This window comes from Pseudorca crassidens, chromosome 13, assembly GCF_039906515.1.
Source record: "Pseudorca crassidens isolate mPseCra1 chromosome 13, mPseCra1.hap1, whole genome shotgun sequence".
In the NCBI taxonomy this organism is placed as follows: Eukaryota; Metazoa; Chordata; class Mammalia; order Artiodactyla; family Delphinidae; genus Pseudorca; species Pseudorca crassidens.
This window is the reverse complement of record NC_090308.1, coordinates 52018600-52043988: the sequence shown is the minus strand read 5'-3', so window position 1 is coordinate 52043988 and position 25389 is coordinate 52018600. Positions and strand designations below refer to the sequence as shown.

The 25389-nt window shown below is 36.9% G+C and overlaps 1 protein-coding gene across 7 annotated transcripts in view; it reads right to left on the bottom strand.

Annotated features, from left to right (window-relative positions):
* ATG5 (autophagy related 5) overlaps positions 1–25389 on the bottom strand; it is a 131755-nt gene that overhangs the window by 37999 nt on the left and 68367 nt on the right. The window lies entirely within an intron of this gene.

Here is a 25389-nt window from a genome sequence, read left to right as displayed (position 1 = left end):
ATAAACTGAAACAAAGAATATTACATTTATTTCCTGTCAATGTTTTTTTAAAAAAAGGATTTGAGATTGCTTGTAGCAAAAGCATGCATATAATAACAATAAAAACTATTAACACATCTTTGTCTTGGATAGAATGATCCCATCTCTTATATGCAGAATCCAAAAAATAAAAACAACAAACCAGGGGCTTCCCAGGTGGCGCAGTGGTTGAGAGTCCGCCTGCCGATGCAGGGGACACAGGTTCGTGCCCCGGTCCGGGAAGATCCCACATGCCGCAGAGAGGCTAGGCCCGTGAGCCATGGCCAGTGAGCCTGCGCATCCAGAGCCTGTGCTCCGCAACGGGAGAGGCCACAACTGTGAGAGGCCCGCGTACCGCAAAAACAAAAAACAAAAAAACCCAACAAACCAAGCTCACTGATCCAGAGAACAGATCAGTGGTTGCCAGAGGCGGGGAGTATGGGGGTGGGAGAATTGGGTGAACTGTTTTTGTTTTTAGTTTACAGAAATTGAATGAGGGATAAAAAGGACTAATCCTGCTACAGTCTATAACATAAATTAAAATTGGAAGAGATTGGAGAATTGGGGAGTCTCTTTGGTTAGCTTGAGAAATAATGAGGATAAGAACTTGTGTGGTGGCAAAGAAAATGGAGAGAGTGGATATAAGGGATGTGGATAGATTGTGTGATCTGAAAATAGATTTGTTTCCTTAATTCATTTGTTTATTCTTACTTTAATTCACCTCTTTTCTGTATCAGGCAGTTGTTAAAGGTATTCAGCAGAAAATGAGCAGGGTTACTCCCCTCACAAAGTTCTCTGACCAGCCCTGAGTAGCTCTCCTTTAATCCAGTAACTCAAAAATTAGTCCCACCCCCTAAGAGTGCTCACAGCCTCCATCCAGAAACATTCCCTCCACATCCTTTCAAATTCTGCTTCCTAGCCTGTTCCCAAATCTCCCAGTTTCTGATCACATCTTCTTTTCCTGACTATGATTCCACTTCACCCCATTGGCAGCTCTCATCTCTGGCTTCTTAGATGCACTTCCTACTTCCTATTTTTAGAGAGTTAGGCTGATTTCATGTGTTTTGGGTAAATTCTTGCCTAGTCCAGTGAAGCCCTGTGGTCTTGGCAACTAGGCACAGTCCTCATGGCTGTCTCCCCACCTGCCCCCAAACAGCCCAGACCCAGACAGTCAAGAGTCCAGCCACAACACAACACAACAAAACAAACAAACAAAAAGAATTATCCCAGTAGTAGTACCCATGTCCAGGATCTCTAACAACCAGAGGGCAGGGGTAAATACATTAGAAATCTTCATTCATTAAACATTTGTTGAGCACTTATGAAGGTATCACTTGTGCTAGTAAATACAAAGATGAACAATGCACACATAAACAAATAACTGTAACAGTGTTAAGTGATAACAGAAATATGTACAAAGTGCTATGAGAAAATTTTAAAGCCCAAGCATAAACTTTTTAACTCTGGACTTTTTGGCAGCTAGAGCAAAAACAAAAGTAAAAAACAAACAAACGTCAAACAAAAAACCGGTTACATAATTTCATTTTATAAGTGTGCAAGATATACCAGTAGGTTCAAAGTAAAATATGCTAAGTGTGGTAGAATGTAATGTATTAAATAAAATTGTAGGGAGTTTCTAAAGAAGATGAAAACAAAGGAGAGAATATAGGTCTTCCAGTTTCCAACTTGAAATGGAGAATTTTTTTTTAAAACAGAGAAAGAGACGAGACTATTTCAGGCAGAGTACAGCACCAATCCTTCCCTTTCATATGCCCCTCCCCACTAAAATATTCAGAGGCAGATGGAATATAACAGTACCTGTGAGAAATTAGTGGATAAGGGGAGCAAAGCGGCCTACAAATTTAGCACATAAAGCGTGGAATGTCAAATGCATTGAATTAGCAAGGGCTTGGTTGGAATCCCAACTCACAACACAACTGACTGGGTACGTAAGGCAAATTACATCAGTCTTTGGGAGTCTGTTTCTAAATCTGAAAAATGGAAATAATATATATTTTTGAATGACTGTTGTAACAATTAAATAAGATGAGATACACAAAACACCTAGTGCAACAGGTGTTTTAACAATGATTAATTCCTTTCATTTCTCCGTTTAAAACCACGGTTAAATGTGGACCAAAGAAAGGTAACACTATCTAGTCTTTACAGAACCAAAAACAGAGAGAATAAAAAATAATTAGTATCCAACCATGAGTTGTTCCCTTTGAAGTCTTGTTCATTAGAATATGTGGCACAAAGAAAAAGAAAATAGGGGTTTATAGAGGATATGGTGACAGACTTTACCAACAATGACACATGATATGTGCTTCAAACTGTCACATGCATATCTGGCCTTAGATATATTCATGCATGTCAAATTTTGCATCACATGCTTTTCAAAAGAAGCCTCATGTTAAAATTAGCTTAAGAATATACACAATTACAATACCTCATTAAGTAAAAAAGAACAGGCCATTTTCAAATGAATGCTTTTAGACCTTTACAGTAAACAGTCCTTTTGGTGGTGGGAAGTAGGGGGACAGGGAGGACAGCGGGAGGGGGGAGTCTGTGCCACTTAATCAGACTACTTTTATCCTTTAGGTAGGGAAATAGGAGACTTGAAAATAAGCACTTTCTGTAGTTATGCTACCGGAGTCTGAAGTCCATTTTGAATATTCCCGACAACTCTGAAAAATAATAATTAACATTTGAAAAGCTGTCATTATTATAGTCAGGGACACTTAATCCTCAAAGCAGCAGTGTCTTAATTGAGACTATGTTTAAATGAAAGCACCCATCAGAATTATATCCACACATCTGGTTTGAAGCTTATGTTTTGTCTTATTTAAATTGTTATATTTATTATATTTCTGCCTAGACAATACAAAATATATTTTGCCGCATAAATAATTAAGGCAAATTTTCTTCAAATACAGGCAACAGTTTGTGTCTTCCTCATATCCTTTCACTGAATAAAATGTGTTACAGGGAAGTACCATATCCCTCTTACTCAAGATTGAGATCAACTTGATGCTGTTTATGAGCTAATTTATAAAACAAGTTATATGGCTTTAAAATGTTTTATTTGAAATTATTAGTAGAGTGGCCAACTGAAAAGCTTCCTATAAAAGTGCTAGGATTGATGTGATTAGTAATAATTATCTTAATTCTTCTAAGGTTTCTCTGGAAAGATTTCAAAACCATACCTGGGGAATCATAGTTTAAATTTCATTATCTATAAGAGCTTTAAAATATCTTTTCTAATTTTACCTAAAAGCCATACTAAAAGGTAGGCTACTACAAGAGTAATGTAATTAATAAACTGTTTTTGACTAAAGAATCAAAGGATACTTTTATATACATATTATTTCTATCTTTATGGTATAATTACATAAAATAACTATGCAGCACTTTTAATTTGTACAAATATAGAAATCCAGGTAGCAAGAAGAAACATCTGGGTAAAAGAGGTTGTGTTGACCTCAGAATTAAAATTCTGTTCTCTTGATGTCCAGTCAAGTGTCTTATCCACTAGAAAAGTGTTTCTAAACTTGGGCCAGGAGCTATGAAGCTCTACAAGATCCTCAGTCCTCTGAGCAAGGTCTGTAGGTTTTACAGTGAATGCTAAATAAAGTTTATACTATGGGAATGTTGATATTTTTGTTTCTGATACAAATAACTTTAAAAAATTATCCTACTGAAGTATCATCAAAAGCAGATTTCATAAATCCTTGTGAATTTTTTACAAGTAGCAAATAAAAACTAGTGATGAATATTTTACAGATCTCACTGTTGAAAGTAATCTGCTGATTAAGAAATTAAAAAAACATAGCCCTTGACTACTCTAAGAAACATATGAAGAAAAACAATGTAGTAAAACTATAAAACTCTTGAAAGAAAACATAGAAGGAAATCTTTATGGCCTCGGATTTGGCAAGACAAGCTGAAAGCACAAGCAACCAAAGAAAAAATAAGCTGAATTTAATCAAAATTAAAAATCTCTGTATTTCAAAGGACACTATTAAGAAAATGAAAATAAAATCTACAGTATGGGAGAAAATATATGCAAATCATATATCTGATAAGGAATTAGTGTCTAGAAGATATAAAGAGCTCTTATAATTCAGTAATAAAAAGACAACCCAACTAAAAAAGAACAAAGGTTTTGAAGATATTTCTCCTAAGATAACATACAAATGACCACTAAACGTATGAAAAGATGTTTAACATCATTAGTAATTAGGGAAGTGAAAACTGACACCAAAACGATATACCCCTTCATACCCACTAAGATGGCTATAATTAAAATGATAGAAAATAACAAGTGCTGACAAGGATGTAGATAAATTGGAACCCTCGTACTTGGCTAGCGAAACGTAAAATGGTGCACGTGCTTTGGAAAACAGTCTGGCAGTTCCTCAAAAGATTAAACATAGAATTATCGCATAACCCAGCAATTCCACTCTTAAGTATCTACCCAAGAGAGCTGAAAGTATATGTCCACACAAAAACTAGTACATTATTGTCTACAGCAACGTTTATCCATAACAGCCAAAATGCAGAAACAATCCAAATAACCATCAATTGGTGAACAGATAAACAACATGTGATATCTCCAAACAGTGGAATATTACTTGGCCATAAAAAGGAATGTACTGAAACATGCTACAACATTGATGAACCATGGAAATATAATGAAAGTGAAAGAAGCCAGACACAAAAGGCCATATACTTTAAGATTACATTTACACAAAACGTTCAGAATAGGCAAATCCATTGAGAGACAGAGAGAGAAAGTAGATTAGTGGTTGCCATGAACTGGAGGCGAGGGAGAATTTGTCATGGGCTGAAAGAAAGGAAGGAAGGAAGAATGAGTGACTGCTAATCAGGTGTAGGGTCTTTTGGGGGTGATAAAAGTGTTCTGAAATTACATAACAGTGATGGTTGCACCAATTTTGTGAATATTCTTTAAAAAAATCAATGAATAGCACACTTTAAAAGGGTGAACTTTAGGACTTCACTGGCAGCCCAGTGGTTAAGACTGCACTTCCGCTGCAGGGGGCCTGGGTTTGATCACTGGTCGGGGAACTAAGATTCCGCATGCCATGCGGCACAGCCAAAAGAAAAAAAAGGGTGAACTTTATGATATCAAAGTTTTACTTTAATAAAGCTATTATTAAAAAGAAAACAATGGGGGCTTCCCTGGTGGCGCAGTGGTTGAGAGTCTGCCTGCCGATGCAGGGGACACGGGTTCGTGCCCCAGTCCGGGAAGATCCCACATGCCGTGGGGCGGCTGGGCCCGTGAGCCATGGCCGCTGAGCCTGCGCGTCCGGGGCCTGTGCTCCACAACGGGAGAGGCCACAACAGTGAGAGGCCCACGTACCGCAAAAAAAAAAAAAAAAAAAAAAAAAAAGAAAACAATGTAAAAAGTCTTCAAATGGGTGGGCAGTGGGGGGAGTCCTTCTGGGGTGATAATTCAGATTCATCATAGTTTGATTTACAACTATTCATCAAACCATGTTTGTTTCATGAGTTCTTAAAAAACAATAATTATACCACCCCCACAAATTAAAAAATTTTAAAGTCAAGAGTTTCCAAACAATAAGGATCAGGGAAATATCCCTGTCCTCATGAATTCAGAAAAATTATAAATTTTTCTTTAAAGAGTTGTATAGCATCGTGCCAATTTTAAAGTTGCCTGTGGGAATTTAAATAACTCTGCCTTAATTTGTTTAACTCATTTAAAATCATGTTCTGATGCTTAAAATGAAGCCCAAAAGTTTTGAAATTATAAAACCTAGTTTAAAGCATGCGTGTGCGGCGGGGGTGGGGTGGGGGGGACTTACTAAAATGAGTTCAGAATTTAATAATAAAGGGTTATATAAAACAGAATTAATCTATCTTACCAAATAGGGTGTCTGGATCATAAAAAATGTCCTTATTGATCAACTGTTGCCCAGCTTGTAGATTCATTACGTCTATTATTTCTGAGATTTCCCAGAACCCACTCCACCAGTCAGGGCAGGAGGGGAACTCCTCATCTACCTACTTCCTTCCTGCTAGCTTGGAACCTCTGATTCCAACCCACGCTTCTGAGACCCGAATGGAGAGGAGGGACTCTGCAGTAAGAGGGGCTCTTCCTCTCACAGATTCTCGACTTAGAATCTAGAATGGTAAAGGAATGATATTCTAAGTGCAGGTTAGGCTTTACAGTACCAATATCATAGTTCAATTTCATTACTAATTATGTAGCCTATCCTAGGAATTTTTTTTACTTATAATACAAGTCCTATCTCCTTTACAGATCCAAATTTTTGGAACACAATATATGAAGAAAGGACTGTCTGTAGAATCCAAAGTAGGCTAATATATCCCATCAGAATTTTAGTTCAAGATAATTTTCCAATACCACCAATTCAGCAAGTCAGAATTGCAGGTTTCTTTCCACAATGGGAGTTTTAAAATAGCATAAACATTTTGCTATTTAGTGCACTGAAGTGGTGATTTTTTAAATAAGGGTCTAAGAGGACCATAGAGAGCGAAGATTAATTCTTGTGTAACTTAAGTGACAGTTTATCCAGCTGAGAAATGGAAGACTGTGGTGAGGCAGAAGAGAATAAACTGTGGCTAAAAGCTATTATCATGACACTTATGAAGAGTTATCAGCTGAACTACAAAATGGGTGAAAGAGTGTGTATTTCAGCTTAAAATATAGTTCTTTATTTAAGGAATTTTATTTGTTGTTCCAAAAGCAGATCATTATTCCCCAGAATTAATTACAATTAAAGAAAGCCTTCTTTACACAGAACATAAATTACTATATTATTTAATGTGGACATTGTTAAAACATTCCGAAGTAATAAATCTATTCAATTATATGTGATATGACTCAGGAAGGCATGGAAGTAAAAAAGTTTTTAAAACAATAATGTGTTAGAGGAAAGAGCAAATTTGTTATTTCTACTCCATTAAGGATTCCTTAAGCAACGTAAAAACCAGAGTTCTAGTTATACTTTGATGTGTAGATCCTTTTGAAAGCTACTCTACCCTGTTTAATATGAAGCATCTGTAGCTAAAATGAACACCTAGTGAAGAGTACGAATGCTGCATTACACAAGTAGACGTCAGAACTGTCCCAAGGCTAAGTTACTTTAAACATGTATGCAGTCAGAAATTAGCTGTGGCTTACTTCTTAGAAGTAACAGATAATTACCCTCATCATGATGAAAAAGATTTTAAATGTAAGCTAATAGAGGTATTTTTCCTTTAGTAAAGCTCTGCTTTTAAAAGTAAACTTCAAAACTTTAATTAAAATAGGAAATGCTGGGCTTCCCTGGTGGCACAGTGGTTGGGAGTCTGCCTGCCAATGCAGGGGACACTGGTTCGTAACCCAGTCCGGGAAGATCCCACATGCCACGGAGCAGCTGGGCGCGTGAGCCATGGCCGCTGAGCCTGCGCGTCCGGAGCCTGTGCTCCGCAGCGGGAGAGGCCACAACAGTGAGAGGCCCGCGTACCGCAAAAAAAAAAAAAAAAAAAAAAAAAAAAGGACATGCTTATTACATAGTAAAAACTTCTCAGATTAGTGAGGCAGAGAAAAGGAGGGGTTCTGTAAAAGAAAAAGGTGGGACAGAAAGATGAAGAAAAAGAAATGGAGGAGGAAAAGAAAAGAAAGGAAGGAAAGACTTAAAGAACAGAAGTGCCTACTGAAATACATTATTTCTTTCAAATTTTAAACTAACAGGAGAAATTCTTTCTTCTCATATACATGAAATAACCAACGTTTCTCTTATCTATGCTTTGAAATACCTAGACAAACAGAAATCCAAGGCAGTATGTATTCTTAACATTTTGAGTGTTTAGTTTTGAGGACATGTTATTTCTTAGTTTGTTAATTTTCTACATTTGAAATGTAATATCCATTTACATGAATGTTTTGAAGACAGATTTAATATGGTGTAAAATGTGGTTAATGAAGTTTAATAATAAGTAACATATTAGTTTGACTTCTCAAAGTTTTGTGCACATTAACTCAGCCACACATCTAATACACAAATCACTCATCAGTGAATTCAATAATCATTTGAAATCCTCAGCTTACTAATTCATACAATTTCACAACTGTATGAATTTTACAATTCATACAATTTCAAAAGTTGTATGAATTTTACAGTTCATACGATTTTAATTAAAGTCGTGTACATAACTGTGTCACAACATAACAGATAGGTGACTTTCATGAAAAGATCACGCCCAAGGTAGACATATGGTCTCCTCATATATGACTGCCAAATGTAGATCCAATCCTGTTGAACTTAATTGTGATCAAGACTCATCATTCCATTGTTAGAGAGCCCTCCCTATCCACTACCCACTCTAAGCAACACACTCAAACAGTGGCTCTTTGAACCAGCATTGACATTCCTTTACATTTACAGGGTTGTTTGAAACAGACCTTTGAGAGACACATCCTGTTTGAGACAAGATATATTCTATAAAATGCTCCCAAGGCATCAAAAGATAACGCAATTGACTGTTTAGTATAGTTTAGATTATATTTCTTAACTGAGAATTAACATTTTAATATATCACAATCGATCTGCAAAAGGAGCAACTTGCCTAGCCAACAATTTAGAAATTTCAAATATGTATATATCAAGATCTGCATCTATATGTAATAGCAATACAATTGATGCATGCATCAGTATATCTACACATATATCTCTGTATTTACATGATCTCCTTAATACTTGTCTTATTATTATAAATGACCTGCATGGATCACGAAGCAAAAATATATAAACCCCCCCAAAACCTTGAAAATTAAAAACAAAATTTAAAAAAAAAAAACAAAATGGGTATGACCCAACAACTAAGACACAAACTTCATCAAAGAGTAATATACCAGGATATAAAATGCCAAACAAAATTTTCTAAGTTCAGGCCAGAAATAAAGAATAAGATATTACCCTGTGTATTTTTATATTGGTTTTTCCTTCTAATATTCCTAAATAATCACACATACATTACCTACTTGAAATTATTAGTAAGTAGTTATTTTAAAAGTATGAGTAATTAGACCAAAAGCAATTCTCATCTTTACCCAAAAGAAGGAACCACTACTAAGAATCAAAGCCTAGTAATTCTGTTTTTAACGGACAGGTGTTGTGTGTTCTGGCCTGTTATATGAAAATCATTTATGAGAAGAACAGGAAAAAAAAAATCAGAAGGGAGTTTTCACTATTGGAATAGATAAGTGATTAAGCAAATTTTCTTACACCATGAAATTGTCAATAGATTAAATGATCACCCTATAGGGCATCATTTCTGGATGCTGGCATTCTCTGAGATGGAAAGGGACTGAAAGAAAAATGTGATAACGACACACACAAATGATATGGGTAGTAGAAAACTTTCTGAAGGAAAAAAACATTCTTTAGACAGGGACTGAGCTTAACATCTGCCAAGACCTCATTAGGCCAGCAGTAAATCAGGAAACTAAAACCCATGTCAGTTAGAAAAAGATGGGAAGGCTGTAAATCAACCCATTAAAGCAGCAGCTGACCATCCTAAGGTGTAGGTTATCCATGGCATACAGTTGACAATTCCTCCAAGAAACTCAAATATTACCTGTAATATGAGGTGCCTTAATAAATAAATAATAATAATAAACCAAGGAGTAAACTTGAATTGAAAATATTTTCTTAAAAGAGTTATACACCAAGATCTTATTTTGTGATATAAATACTATTGAATACTTAGGTATGAAACAACTCTATTTTCATTTTAGCCAAATTATAATTTTTTATGTCATCTCACAGTTAACCTAAGCTTTTTTCAAATTTCAAACTGACTGGAGTTCAACTTATTTTTACCATATCTACTCATATTCTCAGAGTGTTTAAGGAGAGTTGAAATTATCAAAAGGAGAGAATGAGAAAGAAAATACACAAGAATAACTGACAGTAATGTTAATTTTTACATATATTAGAATACCATAATAAAATATAAGCATGTTATTAAACTAATAATTTTTTATGGAGGGATCTAAAATATAATTTTTAGTGAAATAATTAAGACCATCTTATCAAAATTTGCCTATCTTTTTTTTTTTTTTTGCAGTATGCAGTCTTCTCACTGCTGTGGCCTCTCCCGTTAAGGAGCACAGGCTCCGGACGGGCAGGCTCAGCAGCCATGGCTCACGGGCCCAGCCGCTCCGCGGCATGTGGGATCCTCCCGGACCGGGGCACGAACCCGTGTCCCCCGCATCGGAAGGCAGACTCTCAACCACTGTGCCACCAGGGAAGCCCTGTCTATCTTTTTAAAATGAGGTATTTAATCTTTCAGTTCTTAAAATTACCCCATAGTACTACATGCTTAAGCAGGGGAGTGAAGTTCATTCTATTCCTAAATTTGAGAGTTTATGCTTTAATGTGATCACTAAAAATCGCTTAATTGGTAACTGGAAAAAGAACATTCTGTAAATAAAAGAGAAAGAAAACCGCACAGCTTTAGCTATCTGTTTCAATCTCTTCACACTAAAGGGAGGATGTCATGTTTTTACTTTCTGTCCTGCATTTTCTCTATTAGAAGAAGAAGAAGAAGTAAAAAAGGACTGAAGGCAGGAAGCAACAGAAAGGGTGGAGTAATAAGTAGCCTGATGTGTGTAAAAACTGGAAAACAGTCTCAAATGGAAAGTTGTGATAGAAAGGAGTAAGAAAATAAAAGCAATGAACTCAACAATGTATCAAAGGAATAGTGATTAAGAGTGAGAGCTCTGGAGCCAGACTTCCTGGGTTCAAACCCCAGCTCTTCCACTTCCTGAGTGACCCTAGGCAATTTTCAATAACCAACCAATTACTTCATCCATACAATAGGGACAGTACCAGCATATGTCCCAGAGGACTCTAGTGAGAAGTAAATGAACTAATACATGTAAAGTAGTATTTCAAATAGTACCTGGCACACAAAGTACTCAATAAATGTTAGCTATTATTGGTGTTTCTCTATAGCTTACTTTAATTACCAGCAATGTTTTTTATTCTTGAAAATATTAAATGAAACAATGACTTAGCTTAGTGTAACAAATTAGTAATAAGAAAATGTTGACTTCATTTAATAATAACTTTAGTACTTTGGGATAATACTATTAATTTGCATATTTTAACTTCTTTAACAATAAATTAAGGACAACATTTGCCATTACATTATCTGTGTTATTTTGGAATTAATAAACGAAGCAAATTTTTAAGAAGCTCTAATATATATCCAATGCCTTAAAAACAAAACAGCAAATCATCTGCATCAAAAAGTTCCCATTCTTATACAAGACAATTTAAAAAAAATATACCCGCCAAATAAGCTTATAATTAATAGTTGCTTTCATTTTTCAAAAATCCACATAGGAAGCAATTTAAGACTAAAACAATCCCAGACAGTAGTAGCTAGCTTATTTAGCAAGGGCAATCAAAATCTGCTGTGTTGGGCTGCCCCCTACAGGCCTCAATTCACCAATTTCTTTTAAAAGGTGTCTAAGGGAATATCATTAGAATCTTACATTAAGAATATTAATTAATTATAAAGCAAAGTATTATTCATTCATTCATTCTAGCAGGAAACAGTCTCTAAGAAACCTCTATAAAGATACAGAGAGAAATGAAACAATTCCTTGACCTCCAGTAATTCACAGGTTACATCTTACAGAGAAATCACATAGACTTCAACAGATCCATGGTGAAGTACTGCAAAATAGCTTAAGAAATGTCTATATTACAATGTTGCATGTAGAAAAAGAACCAGGCTGGAAATCCAAGACTCAAGTTCTACTCTTCTTGTCTCTGCCATTAAGTATCCAGTTGAACATCTGGGCAAGAGTTTTGTGCAAGCTTTCTAAAATTAGGGGGCTGAATTAGATGATTCCTAAGGATTCCTCCTAATGTATAATTACATTTGCCATAATAAGAGGCAGAAGGGAATGTTTTAAAACAAAATTCAGAGAAAGAAGAAATAATTTATACATGGTATGAAGAGTTGGGGCACATACAGAGAAATCAAGAAAGACTTCTTGGGGGAAGTGACATTTGAGCTGCGTTAAGAAGCATTCTGGGAATAGGGGCTATTCCCAGCAGGAGTGAACAGAGTAAGAAAATTAAAATATCAAGCATGTTTTAGGGAACAATACATGATGTTATTTGGTAGGAGTCTAGCTTTGTTTCATGAAAATCAAATTAACAGTAACTGAAATTAGTGCAAATGGCAAGAAAGTGATAAATGCAAATAGTTCTGGTACTGTACAATTCTAAGAAACTAATCAAAAGAGATTCCAAGGTATTTTGTCTAGAAAATTGAAAGAAAGTGGTAAAGAAATAGGGAACTGAAACAGAAAGAGTCGGTTATGTGAGTACTTGGCAGTAATGAGTAATAGATTTGGGGGACCAGACAGAGCCTCACAGAGAAGACTACACTAAGACCAGAAATATATTGATAAATGGAGTGAACTATTTGTCACATATGTTATAGTAGTCATAGGGGGTATGGCAATCCCTATCATCACTGATAAGATAATTCACAGCAATAAAATCTAATAATAATTACAGCAAATAATTTGTAAATTATTTCCTATGTGTCAGGCATAATATCAAAAAGTATTAAATTTAATTTTCATTAACAACCCTATGAAATATTATTATCCCTATTCTACGAATGATAAAATTGAGGTCCAGAGATGTGAAGTGAATGCCCCAAATCACAGCTAACTGGGATATACTTCCCTAAATGAAACTTCTCCATCTTAACCACTTGGTATATTAATGAAAGTTACAGATTCAATTCCTACAAATTTTTCAAAGTTCTTTACTGGAGAACCTATGTAGAAAAAAAATTCCAAAATAATCAAGGATAGACAACTTTTAGAAAAAGTAATAATCATCTATCATTTATAGCAATATTCATGTTCTTAAGCAATACGTTAAGTTAAAATTTTTGTATTTAGAAATAATTAGAAAGAACAGATTAAAAAAAAAACCTTAGAAAACTCCTCAGTCTTTATTCTCTTTCCCAAATTTCTACAAAATCCACCTATCTAAATTTGGAGGTTAAGAATTATTAGAAGTGGTGATGTCATCAGTAATGATCGAGTAAGGACTTCAAATATCCTATCTTCCATAAAAGCAATGAGAACACTGGCAAAAACTGTTGAGAGACTGAATTATTAATTTTTAAAACTTCCCACAAAGAAACACCCAGAACCAGATGGCTTCCCAGGTGAATTCTACCAATTATTTCAAGATTTAACACGAATCCTTCACAAACTCTTCCAAAAACTAGAAGAGGGAACACTACCCAACTCATTCTATGAGGCCAGTATTACCCGGATATCAAAACCAGATGAAGACATACAAGATAAGAATACTAGAGACCAACAATCATTATGAATATAGACACAAAATCCTCAACAAGAAACCAGCGAACTTGGATTTCCCTGGTGGCACAGTAGTTAAGAATCCACCTGCCAATGCAATGGACACGGGTTCGAGCCCTGGTCCAGGAAGATCCCACATGCCACGGAGCAACTAAGCCCATGCACCACAACTACTGAGCTGAGCACCTACAGCCTGTGAGCCACAACCACTGAGCTCGCGTGCTGCAACTACGGAAGCCCATGCACTTAGAGCCCGTGCTCCGCAACAAGAGAAGCCTGCGCACAGCAATGAAGAGTAGCCCCTGCTCGCTGCAACTAGAGAAAGCCCACATGCAGCAACAAAGACCCAAAGCAGCTAAAAATTTTAAAAAGTAAATAAATTTAAAAAAAAAAAAAAGAAAAGAAAGAAACCAGCAAACCAAACCCAGCTACATATGTTATATAATCTGACTGACTGGTATCTATCCCAGGAATACGAGGTTGGTTCAACAAAGAAAATCAAGCAATGCAATACATCGTATTAATAGAATAAAGGGGAAAAACCCACATAAGAACCTGAATAGACACAGAAAAAGCACCTGACAAAATCCAACACCCTTTCATGATAAAAATACTCAACAAAATATAGGGAACAGAACTCAATCTTATAAAGGGCATATAAGAGAAACTTACAGGCTAACATCATACTCAATAATGAGAGACTGTAAGCTTTCTTCCCCCTTAAGATCAGGAATAAAACAAGGATGTCTGCTTTTGCCACTTTTATTTTGATTCTGTACTGAAGGTTCTAGTCAGGGAAATGAGGCAGGAAAAAGAAGTAAAAGGCATTCAAACTGGAAAGGGAGAAGTAAAACTATCTCCATTTGTAGTGATATGACCTTCTATATGGAAAATTCTAAGGAAGCAGCAGTAAAAAAAAAAAAACAAACAAAAAAACCCCCCCAAAACTGTTAGAAGTAAGAAACAAGTTCAATGAGGCTACTGGACAAGATCAATATACAAAAAAATCAATACTATTTATACACACTAGCAAAAAGTCCAAAAATGATAATAAAAACTGGATCAAAAAGAAAAAATTACGTAGGAATAAATTTAACAAAAGAAGTGGGCAACTTGTACACTGAAAACTACAAAACATCATTGAAGACCTACATATATGGGAAAAAATCCTGTGTTTACTGATTGGAAGACTTAATATTGTTTGTTAAGATAGCAATACTCCAGGGAATTCCCTGGCAGTCCAGTGGTTAGGACATGGGCTTTTACTGCTGTGGGCCCAGGTTCGATCCCTGGTCAGGGAACTAAGATCCTGCAAGCTGTGTGGTGCAGCCAAAAAGAAAAAAAAGATAGCAGTACTCCAGAAATTGATCTACATATTGAATACAATTCCTATCAAAATCCTAAGTGTCTTTTTTTTTGGTAGAAACTGACAAGCTGATCCTAGTATTCATATGGAAATGCAAAAGATCCAGAATAGCCAAAATAATCTTGAAAAAAAAAAGATGGAGGACTCATACCTCTTGATTTCAAAACTTACTACACAAAGCTACAGAATTCAAGAACAGACATATAATCAGTGGAATAGAATTGAGACTCTAGATACAAATCCACACATTGTGGACAACTAATTTTCAAAAAGAGTGCTAAGACAATCCAATGAGAGAAAGAGAAGTCTTCAACAAATCACGCTGGGAGAACTGGAATATGTACATACAAAAGAATGAAGTTGGACCCCTTTACCTTACACCATATACAAAAAATTAACTCAAAATGGATCAAACACCTAAATGAAAGAACCAAAACTATAAAACTTTAGAAGAAAACATAAGAGGAAATCTTCATCACTTAGTATTAGGCAAGGTTTTCTTAGATATGATAACATAAAAGCATAAGTAACAACAACACAAAAAGAACTGGACTTCATCAGAACTAAAAACTTCTGTGTTTCAAAGGCCATGACCACGAAAGTAAAAAGACAGCCCACAGAACAGAAGTAACTATTTATAAAGCATATATCTAGTAAAGGTCTAGGATCCAGAATATATAAAGAACTTTTACAACTCAACAATGAAAAGACAACCCAATTTAAAAATAAGCAAAGAAGAGACATTTTTCCGAAGAAGATATATAAACCGTCAGTGAGCACATAAAAAGACGCTCAGCATCATTAGTCATTAGGGAAATGCAAATCAAAATCATAATGAAATACCCCTTCATATCCACTTAGGATAACTAATCAAAACGATGTACAATAACAAGTGTTGGCAGGGACATGGAGAAACTGAAACCCTCATTCATTGCTGGTGGGAATGTAAAATGGTGCAACCAATTTGGAAAACAATATGGCAGTTCCTCAAAAGGCTCAATGTGGAGTTATTATATGACCCACCAGTTCCACTCCTAGGTATATACTCAGGAAAAGTGAAAACATATGCCCACCCCCAAATTTGTACATAAATGTTCATAGGAGCTTTCTTCATAACAGCCCTAAAGTGGAAACCACCCAAATATTCATCAACCCGATGAATGGTTAAACAAAATGTGATGTATCCATACAATGGAATGTTACTTAGTTAAAAAAATGATGCAGTACTACATGCTACAAGACAGATGAACCTTGAAAATATTATGCCACAGGAAAGAAGGCAGACACAAAAAGACACATATGATGTGATTCCATTTATACGTCCATGTAGCACATCCACAAAAACAGAAAGTAAATTAGTAGTTGCCAGGGAGAGGAGGGAAGAGAAGTGACTACTAATGGGTGATAAGATTCCATTTATATGTCCATATAGCACATCCACAGAAACAGAAAGTAAATTAGTAGTTGCCAGGGGCCAGGGAGAGGAGGGAAGAGAAGTGACTACTAATGGTATGGAGTTTCTTTTTGAGGTGATGAAAATATTTTGAAATTAGATAGTGGTGATGGCTGCACAATTGTGAAATACTAAAACTGTACACTTTAAAGGGGTGAATTTTATGGATGTGAATTAGATCTCAAAAAAATAACCCACTAGAATATCTGATCCTAAAATTTTGTGATATGGAACCACAAAAGATCCTGAATAGCCAAAGCAATCTTAAGAAGAACAAAGGGCTTCCCTGGTGGCACAGTGGTTGAGAGTGGTTAGGGCAACAGTAGAGAATGATAGTTTACTCAACAGAAAATCCAGCCCAGAATTCTGTAGTAAAAATGTATGGTATGAATGTTACAGTCTAATTTATTATGAGACCAGAATGACCACCACCTTCATAGATAATGAGACCTTCCTTAGTTTGTTATACAGTTTGTGTATTTACCGAGCACCTATTATGTGTATGGCATTGTGATGAACACAAAGATATAAGCACAGTACAGAGGCTCAACTTCTTCTCTGCGCTTACTAAAGAAGAAATTCTCCTTAGCTGTTTAATAAATGTTTAAAATACTCTGACCAACCTAAATGTCCATCGACGCATGAATGGTAAAGAAGATGTGGCACATATATACAATGGAATATTACTCAGCCATAAAAAGAAACGAAATTGAGTTATTTGTAGTGAGGTGGATAGACCTAGAGTCTGTCATACAGAGTGAAGGAAGTCAGAAAGAGAAAAACAAATACCGTATGCTAACACATATACATGGAATCTAAAAAAAAAAAAAACAGTACTGATGAACCTAGTTGCAGGGCAGGAATAAAGAGGTAGACATAGAGAATGGACTTGATGACATGGGGTGGGAGGGGAAAGCTGGGGCGAAGTGAGAGTAGCATGGACATATATACACTACTGAATGTAAAATAGCTGGCTGGTGGGAAGCAGCAGCACAGCACAGGGAGATCAGCTCGGTGCTTTGTGATGACCTAGACGGGTGGGATAGGGAGGATGGGAGGGAGGCTCAAGAGGGAGGGGATAAGGGGATATGTGTATGCATATGGCTGATTTGCTTTGTTGTGCAACAGAAACTAACACAGTATTGTGAAGCAATTATACTCTAATAAAGATCTATTAAAAAAAAAAGAGAGGGCTTCCCTGGTGGCACAGTGGTTGAGAGTCCGCCTGCCGATGCGGGGGACAAGGGTTCGTGCCCCGGTCCGGGAAGATCCCACATGCCGCGGAGCGGCTGGGCCCGTGAGCCATGGCCGCTGAGCCTGCCCGTCCGGAGCCTGTGCTCCGCAACGGGAGAGGCCACAACAGTGAGAGGCTTGCATACCGCAAAAAAAAAAAAAGAGAGAGAGAGAAAAAAAAATACTCTGGAAAGAAATTAACTTCATAAGCTCACCTTAAATTTATATATAGAAAGGTGAAAATGAATGATATGCCTTCAACTTGCAGGTTATTTATCATTTTATAACTGTTACCTTCACTTGGATCAGAAGTGAAGTTATTTTGAGAACTGAGCATCCATTCTCTACTTTCTTGTCTTTACATGTGAGATACAAATCCTGTTTTTAAGCACAGATGTCTTAATATTCATTGTAGCATGTACCGCCACAGCTAGAGTGTGAATTAAGTATTAGACACCTTGCCCCAAGGATTACCGCCATATAATTCTTTACATGAAAAAACAGCATAATAACAACTATACATGGAGAGGATTCTGGGAGCATGGAAGCTTAACGCTTCCCCCTCCCCCTTCTACTCCCAAATCTATCTCATACCCAACACAGTGGCTCTCCTGAGCTAAGGCACCTATTGGGGTGAGTAGGCAGGGAGGACCTACATGGAGGAGCTACAAACCCTCTGCAATATTCTCCCCTCTGGGTGGACATGAGCCTAAGGACCAACGAGCCTATGGATCCCCAAAGGCTAAGGAAAAAGCTGGGAAAAAAGGCTGAATTCCTGCTAGTAACATTTATTTTCAATACTGTCTTGGCAATGCAATACTAGCAATGTGATAAAGCAAACAAGAAATGGCTGATAAAAATGACAGCAAGAGGTGTTGTTTTTGGGGTTGATGCCACAAATAAATATCTAGAAATGGAAATGAAATAAAGAAAAACAAAATCTAAAAAACACCTAGAAATAAATTAAAAAGAAAGGCACAGGGCCTATTTGAGAACATAAAACAAAATCTGAATAAGAAAGATGTACCTGGGCTTCCCTGGTAGCGCAGTGGTTAAGAATCCGCCTGCCAACGCAGGGGTCATGGGTTCGAGCCCTGGTCCGGGAATATCCCACATGCCGCAGAGCAACTAAGCCCGTGCACCACAACTACTGAGCCTGTGCTCTAGAGCCCACGAGCCACAACTACTGAAGCCCGCGCGCCTAGAGCCCGTGCTCCGTAACAAGAGAAGCCACCACAATGAGAAGCCCGCGCACTGCAACGAAGACCCAATGCAGCCAAAAACAAAAACAAACAAAAAAGATGTACCATGTTCTTATGTAGGAAGATTTAATGATATAAAAAGGTGAATTCTACCAAAATTAAAACAGAAATGTATTTCCACTTATTAAGCATGAAAAGACTGAAAAAAAGGTAAGGGGTGAATTGTCCCAGCAGGTATCAGAAGACTAAAATCAAATAAAAATAATACTGTTATAAGAAAATACGAATAGGGCTTCCCTGGTGGCGCAGTGGTTGAGAGTCTGCCTGCCGATGCAGGGGACATGGGTTCGTGCCCCGGTCTGGGAAGATCCCACATGCCGTGGAGCGGCTGGGCCCGTGAGCCATGGCTGCTGAGCCTGTGCGTCCGGAGCCTGTGCTCCGCAACGGGAGAGGCCACAACAGTGAGAGGCCCGCGTATCACAAAAAAAAAAAAAAAGAAAAGAAAAGAAAATACAAATAAACCAATGGAATGGTTTGTAAACATTTTTTACATAAAGATACCATAAAAAATCAAGACAAATTTTATAGTTGTGATTATTTTTTACAAAGTGTTTGACAGAAAAATGGTTAATATCTATAAAAATAATTTTTTTTAAATCAGATAAATAACCCAAAAGAAAAGTAAGCAAAATATTTATTTTGCTCCCAACTCTGTGCTCAAGACCAACAGGCTGTCCTCATACTTACAATGTCCCCTCTGCCTTCAAAGGTCCTCTCATTACTCTTTGCCTACCTTAAGTCTATCCACTTGTCAGACCTCAAAAGACATGACACTTTCATCAAAGAAAGCTTCTCTGCCCTATTAAGCTAGATCAGATTCCCCTTAGAGGAATTAGGCTTTATTGCACTATATACCTCTCCTTCACAGCACCAATCACAGTTGTGATTTAAAATTTGTTTGTGTACTTATTTGATTAATTTATTTCCACCTCTAGATTATAAACTTTTAAAGGATGATGTACCGTATTAATAACCACTTGCATCCCCTGTGCACAGTATTAGGCATAGCATGCAATGTCTGTGAACAAATGAACTTGAATGAATGAATGAGACAACCTTTTCATACATGTAGCATATTGGTAGGATAACAGTTATGAATCCACTGCTTCTTGAAAAACAGAAATTATGTGCCTAATTTTTACTATACAACCTAAATACCAATGCCTAAGGATTTCACAGTCACTTTACAAGTCTTTTTAAACAGATATCCTCCTTAATCACACCTGTTTACGTGTGCTTATCTCAATAACATTTTAGTTACATTTTTGAAGCACTTCCTGCCATTAACCTCGTCTCTAGAATACTGGCTAATATGAAGCACCTGGATTTCAGGAACACAGAGGCTAAAGTAAACTGCCATGTAAATGACAGAAATGACACATTTTGGGGTCTGTAATGGATCTCTAAACTACTTTTGGACCTATTTTACTTTTACCACTAAAATTCCATCATTGAATTTAGAGTCATTTTGAGTCCATGGTAATCAAATTACAGATGAAAAAGAACTAAAGTTTTCCAACAATCTGTATAAAAGTCAACCTTTAAAGAATATCACCAGTTAGAGATTTTCTAGGTTTGGTCAAAGTGGACTTCACTTTATGTAACACTTATGTCTTGAAAATTCTGTAAACTTAATTTTTATAAATAAAATTATATTTTCTTTGTAAGTCTCACCTACGTCTGGATACTAGTTGTTCCACATTTCATATGTGTGCCCCTGAGCAAGTGATTTAAAATTCCTCAGCTGGGGCTTCCCTGGTGGCGCAGTGGTTGAGAGTCCGCCTGCCGATGCAGGGGACACGGGTTCGTGCCCCGGTCCGGGAAGATCCCACATGCCGCGGAGCGGCTGGGCCCGTGAGCCATGGCCGCTGGGCCTGCGCGTCCGGAGCCTGTGCTCCGTAACGGGATAGGCCACAACAGTGACAGGCCCACGTTCCGCAAAAAAAAAAAAAAAAAAAAAAAAAATTCCTCAGCTTCAGTTTCCTGAGTGTAAAATCAGATAATGATCCCTACATCCTAAGATGGTTTTGAGGCTTCCAAAGATAAAATGGGCCTCACCCAAGCATGCTCGCTGTCCTATCCTTTCTACCCCCTGCTATACAGGAATTCTATTAGAATGCTGCAAAGAAAAAAGTTTAGCAAAATTATGCCCTTTATTTGTCTTATTAATAAACCTGGATTTTCAGGTTTTATTTAAATTTACTTACTAATTTAAGGTCTCAAATAGTACAGAGATCTATATCTAGTATATTAAAGAAATGAAAAGTACAGATTAATCAAAATGCCACATAAGTAAAAGCTACACTTAATCAACAGACTATCCCAACCACACAAACTAATCAGCTGTAGAACAGGAGAAATATGGTATCACCTTTAGATCATATAATTAAGGAAAACAGAAAGCAGATCCCATCTTCCTTTGGTCAAGGTATGAATGAAGATTCAAAAGTACAAAATAGGGAAATGGAAAAAGCCAGAGAATGGACAATGGGCAAAAACTAAGTCTCCTAAATTTTTATATTCACTTATGCATCTCACGTCTAAAATTTTAATCAAGTTCCAGTAAGAACCAAACCAGATAAGGGTAAAGCCAACAGCAAAGTCAATAAAGAGAACCAATAAAACCATGAGGCTCAGGGTCTTCTCTGGTGGCGCAGCAGTTAAGAACCCGCCTTTCAATGCAGGGGACATGGGTTCGAGCCCTGGTCCAGGAAGATCCCACATGCTGCAGAGCAACTAAGCCCGTGTGCCACAACTACTGAGCCTGCACTCTAGAGCTCACGAGCCACAACTACTGAAGCCTGCATGCCTAGAGCCCGTGCTCCACAACAAGAGAAGCCACCGCAATGAGAAGCCTGCACACCACAACGAAGAGTAGCCCCCCATCGCCACAACTAGAGAAAGCCTACGCGCAGCAACGAAGACCCAACGCAGCCAAAAATAAATAAATAGATAAATAACAAAAAACCCTGAGGCTCTGTCTCTCCCTGTTTGAGGAAAAGCTGCCACTGTCTTGACAGAGGAAAGATCAGGCAGCAAGCTCTGCCCTAACAGTCACCACCTGGCAGCCAGGTTTTGTCAAGCAAATTTTGAGAATTCTCTAGCTTCCCACTTTCTATCTAATTATAGCACTTTATGAAAACCATTCTCTCTCACACATACACATTCTCTTTCCCTCTCTCTCTCACATTCTCTCTCTGAATCCTTTTAATGTTATGATATGACAGTAACAGGTATGGATACATCTGACAATATTCCCCAGAAAAGAATGGTAAATACTGCCATAAAGGAAAGAACTGTACTTACTGTAAAAATAATAAATCTGCTCTGAAATCAGGAGTATAAAGTGTTTGAAAAAGAATATCATTGGTATAATTAGATAAACCTGTAATATGGCTTCTTTAAAGAACAATTCCGACCAGATGTATAAATTCACTCAGTCATGCCCTTTTCATTTTGTGGATGAGGAAATGAAGGCCCAGCAAGACAGTAAGCGCCTGTGGACACACAACTCGTCAGTGTCACACCTCCCACAGAGCCTCAGAGGCCTCCTTTCTAGTGCAGTGCTCTTAGTAGGAAACCTGTTTTTCAAGGGAAACTGCTTTGGCCTTTATGTCTCAAATATCTGACAACTTGGCGAGCTCAGAGAGGTTTACATGAAGTCACAAATTGTCAGACTAGGTGAATAAGGCAAAACTGTGATCTTGATCTATCATGCGCTGTTTCTGGATGCAACCCCTCCAACAGCTCTTTTCCACTTGCTCCTACTATTCTCCCACCATTTGAATTAATTTTAGAAGTGTGTTTTCTTCAATTACTACAACAGCACTATCCTTGTTAAAGCCAGCTAGTTCTTTCAGTTTTGGATTATTTGAACTATAAAGTCTTTTTTTCAGCTTCAGAATTATGTGATCTTTGGTGCTTTTAATATTCCAAGATTCAACGAAGTAAGTACTTGTGAAGCACCTACAGTGTACGTAACACTGTGCTAAATAAATCCTACTACACAGATTTAAAAAGGAAAAAACAAAAAAAAAGCCCAAACAAACAAAAAAAACTAACCTTGCCTTCAAAGATATCACTAGCATGTTGAGTGTATTAGTGTATCCACAGTGCTAGTTAGATCAAGAATTACCTAACTTGGGCAAATCACTGAACCTGTCCAGGCCTAGATAAAGAGATTTTCAAACTGTGCTTTAGAATTTCCATAAATATGTGATGCTATAACCACTGGTCCCCAGGAGGACAGAGTCAAGCCACCTGAGTCAATATCACTTATCCCCATCTACCCACCCCTTCCAAGTTCAACCCAAAAGTGGGCTGCTGCATTAAAAAAAAAAAAAATGAAATCTACTCAGAAAACTTCAGGACCACTCTAAAATTCCGTAATAACCTGTTACTGTTTTTAATCCGTATTTTAATCACCAATATCTATGTCAGTGATGGTGAAGACGCAGCCTCTCCCTATGAGATTTACAGACCACATAAAGGATCCTACCCACTATAAGTACTATACTTAGTCCATAAAATCTGACTCCGTTTTGGCTTTTCTCAGTGCAATAACTAAAGCGTATCACTACTGAATCTAGTTCTGTAAAATCACTGCTGAAGTTCTCTTAGGGAATACCTAGGTGGTCAGTACCAATTTATGTAACGTGAGACATTTCTTCTCTCCATACAACTAGGCTTCCTGCCACCTTTCGCACATTATTTTATGCAGATATAGAAACTGTCCTATTTGCACACTGTTTAACATTAACAGTTGCCGAAACTGTTCTACTGCTCTGCTGCCTGTACAGAGAAGACTGAGACTCTCTCATGTGAGCAGCAACAATGTTTCCCTTCCTTTTCCTTAACAGGTCTCTGCAAACCTCTCTTCTCTTGGGCTAAAAACTTTACTGGTTAATCCCAATCCTCAACTGCCTTGCTCCATCAATTACTTTCCTTCTTATTTGATAAACACATTCTTCCATAAAATAACCTAAAATTTTATTCTGCCTTAGCCTTCCCATTACTTCGCCAAGTCTTTATTATACTGTGGATGATCCATGGCTTATGACACATTGTCTTTAGCTATCGCTGAGTGACACTTTAGGAAGCAGCTTTACTGAAACTATTATTATATTTTTACTGTAGGTAAGGTATAAAGGATATTGATTGCCCTGTCCCTTCAAAGTGAGGCCATGTGAGAATTTCTTTCCTAGGTGGTGCTCAAGAAAAGTCAGCTTTCCTGATGACCTAGTAAGTTTTCATCATATATAAAATGAAAAACAAAGTTATATCTCATCACATTTCCTTCCCCTTTGCTCTGGCTACAAGGAAGCTTGGGGTCAAATTTATAGGTCAATTTTAATAAATTTGACGATCTCACTTATTCATAGCGTAGTTCATTTCATGCTGGGTTTCCATTTTATATCTTTGGTGGCTCTAATTTTAAATTTCAACCTTTTTCTATTTTGTGACTATACAAAATATATTCTTGTAAATTGCCTCAGATTCTTCATGATATAAGTATAAATAAATAAATTATGGCATTTCCAAACCCACTGGGTAATATTTGTGCTTAACAAAGACTCACGGAATTAAAATTTTACTTTCCTGAAAAAAGGAAGCAGAGAAGTGCGGCTGATTAGATCATCTGGTCTTTATTCCATCAGGCATTTTTCTCATTTTATTTCTATTGTACGTATTATGAATCCATGATCTAAACATAGTCTATTTGCCATTATGTTAATGAAATAAATGAGAAGCAACCTTATTTAAGTCATAAAAACTTTTCATTCTTTGAGTATATTGGGATTTTTGTTTTTTACTTTTCAATTGGACAGTTTGTTTTCCTCTTTGAACACACATTAATCTGATGGCACTATAAAAGATTAAAAAATAACTGTAGAAGTAACTATGAGTAAAGACTGTTAGATAGTAAAAATGGCTACAGAGAGAAGTTATGACACAATCTCTTTGAGTCTGAATCGAAGGCCTGCTAGATGAGAGTCTATGTTTGTGATACTGTGTTTCTAATTCCTATTCTTAACTGCTTTTTCCATGATCGTAGGCAACTAGCTTTCTGGATACCATTCATTCAATGAAAATTTACTCAGTATTGCTATATAGGAAATATATGGTAGTTTTAAAGTACTCTACAGAAACATGGAGTTTCTTAACCCCATGAAAGTGTACAGTAATGAGACGCTACTATTTATTTTGTTGTACAACACTGAGGACCCATCATCTAAAACAAATACAGTCGATTCTCATCTGTGGTACTTATGTTCTATAAAGTTACTGCAAACACTGACTGAATTAACAAATACTGAACCATTGCTCTTAGGGGGACTACAAGGGTTACTGCAAGTCTCTGGTCACATGTCTTCAACTCATCAATACATAACCTTGTTTTATGCATGTTTCTGTATAAAGGTAGCACTTCAGCACTATGCTTGGGAGTCATTTTTAACATCAAAATTACCAACGAAAAGCACAAAAACGTGAAGAACGCGGCACTAAATAGACTGGGGAAAAGTCACTTGTTTACAGTATGAGAGCAGAAACAAGAAGGCACAGCATCACTGAAAATGTGCACATGGGCAAAGCAAATTTTTCATCACTCTGCACATGTCCAGGGAAGTACTGTTGAGTA